This window comes from Centropristis striata, chromosome 11, assembly GCF_030273125.1.
Source record: "Centropristis striata isolate RG_2023a ecotype Rhode Island chromosome 11, C.striata_1.0, whole genome shotgun sequence".
In the NCBI taxonomy this organism is placed as follows: domain Eukaryota; kingdom Metazoa; phylum Chordata; class Actinopteri; order Perciformes; family Serranidae; genus Centropristis; species Centropristis striata.
This window is the reverse complement of record NC_081527.1, coordinates 3,405,170-3,412,579: the sequence shown is the minus strand read 5'-3', so window position 1 is coordinate 3,412,579 and position 7,410 is coordinate 3,405,170.

Sequence of the window (7,410 nt, the reverse complement as noted above, 5' to 3'; positions counted from 1 at the left end):
ATATTGTGGTATGGAAGTATTATTCATCTGTCTAATTATTACTGCGTTGTTCAAATTACACAGTTAATTATCTAATTATGATGGAGGTTCCACTGAGATAACAGTTACAAGTTTATTCTCAAAGAGTTTAAACCAGAATAAACTATAAATGTAACATTTTGCATCAGTTTATATCACTCTATTATCTACTCGAAATTAGCAGTTTCTCCCCCGTTACAAATCTGTCATATTGTTTTAATTTTGGTGCGCTCCACCTCCATGACCTCATGTGGGGCTGCTCCTACTGAAAACTGAAATTCCCCCCAGAACAAGTTGAACTTGCACTTGCTGTTCTGATCTATTTCTGGTCCTGGTTTTTCAGGGGATTTCCAGAGTGAATCGAACTCTGATCTCCTTCAGTCTTTTTCTTTTCTACACACTCTTTGTAGTGATAAATATGTCATTTGTGATTAGTGACGATTAATACTTGAGAAATTATAATCTAATGTTTACTGTGTTAATACAACAGTTTTTGTGCAGTTGAGTGTTTTTCTTTTCGTCACTTTACATCAGGAGTTAAATAAAAGTGTTTAATTGGAATAAAAAAAAATTATATACTGTAGGTTATAGATTAGCATTGTAAAATAGATTATTGTATGATTTCAGTCCCATAATTCATTACACAATAAATATCAGTATGCTACTATACTTTATTTTATAGTGTGATAAAAACTCTTGCAGTTATTTTAGAGGTAATTGTACCATGTTATGGAATACAGCATTAATGGTTTATTTCTGTCATTAAGTTCCTGTTCCTGAGACAGTGAGTACTGAGTGCTGAAATCTAACTGAACTTCCTCTAACGATTATTTAACCAGAGTGGACGGTTGTAACTGTCATTGTGTTATTAATGTGAGAAAGGCTGCAGAGCAGAAACCCACACAGCCCGTCTGCTGCAGGAAAGGAAGTGTTGATTCGCTGCCAACAGTTTGTTTTATGAGCCTTAATAACCACTGAGAACAGATTCATATCTGCTGCTGTGCACACTGTTGGGGTTTTCATCTGCCCCCAACCTGAGCAACACTTGTGTGGGTCTCACGGTTCAAAAGTGCTTTTTAGAATTATTAATAATTATACTAAAATTTTTTTATTTATATTAAATGATATGACTCTGTAAAACAGAGAAAAGAGCCAATTCAACTCGATCATTCTCATAAAGTTACTAAACTATCAATGTGTGTGTGTGTGTGTGTGTGTGTGTGTGTGTGTGTGTGTCTGTGTGTGTGTGTGTGTGTGTGAGAGTATGTGTGTGTGTGTGTGTGTGTGTGTGTGTGTGTGTGTCTGTGTTTGTGTGTGTGAGTGTGAGTGTGTGTGTGTGTGTGTGTGTGTGTGTGTGTGTGTGTGTGTGTGTGTGCGTGTGTGTGTGAGTGTGTCTGTGTGTGTGTGCGTGCGTCCGTGCGTGTGTGTGTGTGTGTGTGTGTGTGTGTGTGGTCAGAATAGTCACATGTCTTTAGTCAAAGAGTCTTGAATTCCTCTTCAAAGCTGTATGTCATGTGATGTGCCATTTTAAATTGAAGTCAGTTTTTATTGATGCATATTGACAACATCAGTATTGGGTATGTTTTTTCTGTCTGTTATCATGTGGTGCTACTGATTCCTCAGATTTCAGCTGATCGGGAAGAAGCCTTTGAACCAATCCCAAACCACATAATACAAAAATATGAACACAAGTGCTTTCACAATGATAACAAATCCCTCTTAATTATAATGAACAGGTCTCTTCCATTAGAAGCAGACACTGTAAAAAAAAAAGAAGAAGTTATTTTAGCAAGTTTTTATCCTGCTTTTTCTACATTAATTGCAAATATTAACCACAAAATAAAGGTGGGAATCTGGAAATTAATATGATGGGATTTATTATATTTTCGTCACAGCATTGTTAAAGTGCTTATAGTCTTGAATGTTTAATTACAGGGAACTCTGTACGAATATATACATATATATATTATTTATTATTGTTGTCATTAATTTTTTTTTTAATTACTATTTTCTATTTTTTTATTTTCATTCATTAATATCCATTTGCCGATCAAAATATCAATCTATTTAACTATTTATTATATTCTATTGTTTGAGTTTATTTAAATAATTTGATCAATTCAATGAAAATAAGTCAAACAGCAGCTTATTTTATGATGAAATACTTGGTGAACATTCTTTGTCAGTTTCCCTTTAAATGGAATAACACTGTGAGACAAATGTCAGTCTGTTCCTTTAAGACGTTGAGGGAACAGTCATGATACATTTCATATTATTTCCACAGATTGTTCTTCTATTACGTAGGGTATAATTCTGAACAGTTGGATCATTTTCAACGTGAAAACATATTGCATCACATGTGTGACATCACATGTCCCTTTACGGTGTTAGAAAGGAGTCACAGCCATAAATACAGTTTTTTACAACCGCTATGACCCGTTTGTCAGAACCTTAAAAACTTTTTCAAAACTGTTAACGCACATCACACCTGAAACACACAATTCCCCAAACAGTTAATTTCATGCTCAAAATCACGCAGTGTAACTAAACACAGACACACACTTCCAAAATACAATAATACACTAAGACAGTTCACCAAATCCACCAAAACACAGAAACATTTAGTCAGTCACAGCACAGTGTCATAAAAAACACTGACAACTGATGGAAGAACACAAACTGAATCACTTTGCATCTGTCAAATCTACTTTTTTCCCTTTTTCTTTTACAATCAACAGATTATTGTATTGATCATACATGTAAATTAATGTTTGGGATGATGTTCTTCATTTTTCATTTGTTGGCCATGGATTGAACACTCAGTACAAAAAGCGAACAAGCCATGTCAGAGCATTAACAGTAAATGACAGGATTTGCAGTAAACGATTTACTGTATTGCAAATGAAAATGACTTACAGTAGAGTAAAGAGGAGGAAAAAACAGCATTTAGCTGTCATTGATTACTGTATTGTCAAATACACAAAAAGAAAAAGGAGCAGAAAAAATCACTGTAAAAGTGGAAGAAAAAAAATCCAATCTGCTCAGTCGCCAGCATTGGGCCACATATTTTCATTGACATCACACCTGATGTCTTCTCCGGCCAGACATCTTGGGAAGGATCTTTCTGCATGCCTTATCCAGCCCTGGCAGTGGTCAGCTGTGATGTCCTGGCATGCAGCAGTCACTGCATCCAACAGGGACATTTGGTCATGTGGATGGTGATGGAAAACTCCTCTATTTGGGTTGAGGAAAGGGGAGTAAGGGGCAAGGAAAAGGGAGATCCTCCTGGGATGGGCATCACACCAAGCTGTGACTGCAGGTGCATGGTGGAATGCCACGTTGTCCCAGGTGATCACATGTTAGCAAGTTACCCCCCAACTCACCCTGTCCCCTCTCCCCCTCAGGTACCAGTCTATCATACAGCTCCTCTACAGACTGGAGAAGGCGTTGGGAGTTGTAGGGGCCAGTTTGACTGTTGTGCAGGCCTCTCTATGTGACAACCCATGGTTGATGAGCTGGTCGATGATGGCAGCTCGTATTTCATCTGTCACCGTATCTCTGGCCCTTCTTTGAGCCCCACCACACATTCTAACTCTCCCTCGAGGCATTTTTCCTCTCTTGTTTTTTGCAAATCCTCCGCCTTGTCCCTTGTCTTATCTTTTGTTCTTTTCCCTCACAAGATCCGCCTATAAATATAGGTGATGTGATTGGTGATGTGATTGGTGATGTGATTGAAAAAAGCCCAGCACCTGAACTGGGTGAGACGGGAATCAGAGGTGATCAATGTAATCTTCAATCCATTAGTTTTGAACATGAGGTTTTCTGTTTTGACAAACCGTGTGAAAGCAATTTGAAAATTCACCAGTTAACATCTACTGTTTTGGTCTTGATTGAGCTTGTGTGTAATAGGAGTTAAAAGTAATTTTAAACGTTTTAAAGAATAATTGTGGCTGATGTTGTGGTAACTGTGTGAAGAGTTTTGAAAAAGCGTTAAAAGTATCGAACAACGAGTCATAGCGGTTGTAAAAAACTGTATTTACGGCTGTGTGATACAAACTGAACTTTATCACAGGCAGAGAACGCCACCCTGTGGTTAGTCACAGGAAGTGCAGGTACCCACATGATGATGATGATGATGATGATGATCACACACACACACACACACACACACACACACACACAGAGTCACATTTAATCCACGTTTTCAGTGCAGGACTTTTACTTTTTCCTGGGTATTTACTGTACAACAAATCCTTCACTCTGCTTCCCTCTTGTGTCTGCAACAATTCAATAATTCACACAAAAGGCCTCGACACCTACTACTGCTATTATAACTACTATTACATTAAAAAGTCAGACAAAGAAAAAAAAGGTCATTCTCCATATCAATGAATTATTAAAATAATCTGTTAAAATATTCTCCATAACACTGATTTCTTCACGCTGTACCTCTGTTATATATTTTCTTAAATCATCCTCTTTCACAAAGTGTCTTTCAGTAACTGGGGTTTCTGTTATTTTGTCCACCCCATGTTAATCATAACTAATATAAATCCAGTTATTCCACTACTCTTGTTCAGTAAAATGTATTAACACTTTACCTGTTTATTTCTGTCAGGTTTACACAAAATCTAATCTAACAGATTATTTACAGTGTGAAATTGAGAGCATGTGATGTTTATGCTTGTGTGTGTGTGTGTGTGTGTGTGTGTGTGTGTGTGTGTGTGTGTGTGTGCCCCAATGTGATATAGACGGACATTTCACAAGGATACGCACCGACATTAGGAGGACCTAAGTGTATTATGCGGACTATGCCGATAGTTTGTTGTTTGTCTAACTAAAATATTTCCTCATTTTGGGCGTCAGTCCTTATGAACCACTCGACCTGATTTTGAGTGTATTCCAGTGTATTACACAGCGCCACCTGCTTCTTGTGGGGTACTGCAGTTTGATACACATTTCTGATACACGCATCTGGCCCTCTGCCTTGTGATTGGCTGTTTTTGCCGGTCAATTCCAAGGTCCGTCCTATTGGCTGGTTTACGGATGTGGGCGTGGTTAAACCCCAGTCGGTCCAGACTCCTGCCATTTACTGATTAAACGACAACGTTATGGATAATGGAGTCTGTGGGCTTTTAAAAGAAGAGTTTCTGGGAGAAAAGGTAAGAATATTTGAAATTACACCTTATTTCTGCTTGAATATTAAGTTGCTCTGTATATTACAGAAAAATTCCAGACAGTGAGATAGCACTTGTCTTTCTGGAAAGAGAAGCAAGGTGAGATGAAGTTCTGATGGCATACCTTTTTATTTTATTGCCATTGTCAAGCCAGAGTTGCTTGTTTATAGTCCATGTGGTGAGCTAGCTAGATGCTAACAGGCTGCCCTGCTGCCGGCTGTTAACGAGCTCGTTAAGGAGCTCTGTGCTTGTTTTTACTCCATGTATGAAGAGAGAGATTGTGCAGTGGTAAAGTTATTTAGTTTATTTCATTAAACTAACTGAGGCATTAAAGCTAATGGAGCATCATGTTGATATGAAGGCTTAAACAACTGTACACAGATCAGACTATGATTTCTTGTTGAATTGGTTGATTCATTTCTTGACTGAAAAGGCTGTGATGGAGTTTTCTCCTTTATTTCACTTTTTTTTTTTTTAAATCAGTCTGACTTGGCCTAATTAGTTGCTTGTTATAATAATATAACTATAAAACAATAAAAAACTAATCTCATGTAAGAATCAAAACCCTGATAATATCCCAAAACACAGTGTGACCATTACTGTCACATTGCTATAAACCTGCTATAGTTAACTTTCACATATATTAAAGTTTCTGGCTGTTTCAAAAACATTTATTTATTTATTCATTTAGGGTTGATCTCAGGCAGCAGTGGGAGTAAGAAAAGGTTAAAGAAAGTCACCTCCATGTTTGAGGATGTCATTTATAAACTGAGTCCTCTGATCTCTGTCAGAGTGACTTTTAACTAAACACACAATGAACTTAAAAAAGCAGGAATCACTCACAACTCTAACTTGTGTTAAAAAATGTATTAGAGATAAATCAGTTAAAATGTGCTCAGTCTCTGTTTTTTACTGCTGGGCATCACTTTATACCTGCACTAATTAAACAGGTATAAAACATGTATGAAGAGTTATTAACAGCATGAATGTGATCAGTATGCATGTGTCTCTACAGGCCTGTGTGCTGGACGTCAGTACCATGTCTTTTATGAAGAGAAGAACTTTACTGAAGCACAAAGTTACTGCAGAGAGAAATACACAGACCTGGCCACTGTAGACAGCATGGAGGATGTGGAGACCCTGAACACAACGGCAGAAACAGCAGGAGTTTCCTCTGTGACTTCACTTTCCTCTTTCTCTCCTTTCAAAGCTGTTTTTGACATCATGTCAGTGACACGTGGCTTTAAAGTTTTACAGTCTGAGCCGTGATACTTCAGAGGAACTTTTTCATGTTTTTTTTACTCTGAAGGAGGACGAAGGATTTAGTTCCATTGAACATGTATTATAAGAGATCTCTTAATGTCCAGTATAAACAGCAGCAATTATTACAGGAAGCAGAACCTGTTTCACTGTTCATATGGACACATGAATATTATTATTAATGCAAATATGTGTTTCAGCTGGCCTGGATCGGGCTGTACGATGACGATGTCATGAGCTGGAAGTGGTCACTGTCAGACACAAGTTTCTACAAAGACGGAGAGGAGGAGTTCAGAGGATGGAGTCGTGGACAAGCAGACAATGTAGGAGGTGATCAACAGTGCACAGTGCTGAATAAGAATGGACCATGGTACGATGTCAGATGCACAGAGAAGAAACAGGCGGTCTGCTGTGATGTCAGAGGGGAGAATATTGATGAGTGAAGGTAAAACAGAGCAGTTGAGCTTGTTGACCTCTCCCCTTCTCTGCTGCTCTTTGCCTCTCTGTCTTCACTTACATGAAGCTCATTTAAAGCAGATGGACTTTGTGAGTCCTGCCTTCATTGATATAAATATATAAAGGTTTATATAAAGAGCTCCATCGTTAACAGCTTTATCCCACCTCACTGTCTCAGTCAACAGGGCTGCAAGAGAAGGAGTTGATATGCACACAGCTCCACGGTGACTTCAGCTTCATGCTCACATTCATTAAGAAACATCAAACTGCTGAGAAAAATATTCAGACGCAGAGAAACTCAGATATAAAGTTTGCATCAGTGTTGTTTCTCTCTGCTCTATTTTCAGGGCTGGATGTGACATTTGTCCTCACTGACTCCATGAGCTGGACTGAGGCCCAGAGCTGCTGCAGAGAACACCACACAGACCTGGCCAGTGTGAGAAACAAGACAGAGAAGCAGAAGGTCCAGGAGCTGCTTCCAGCAGGAAGATATGTCTGG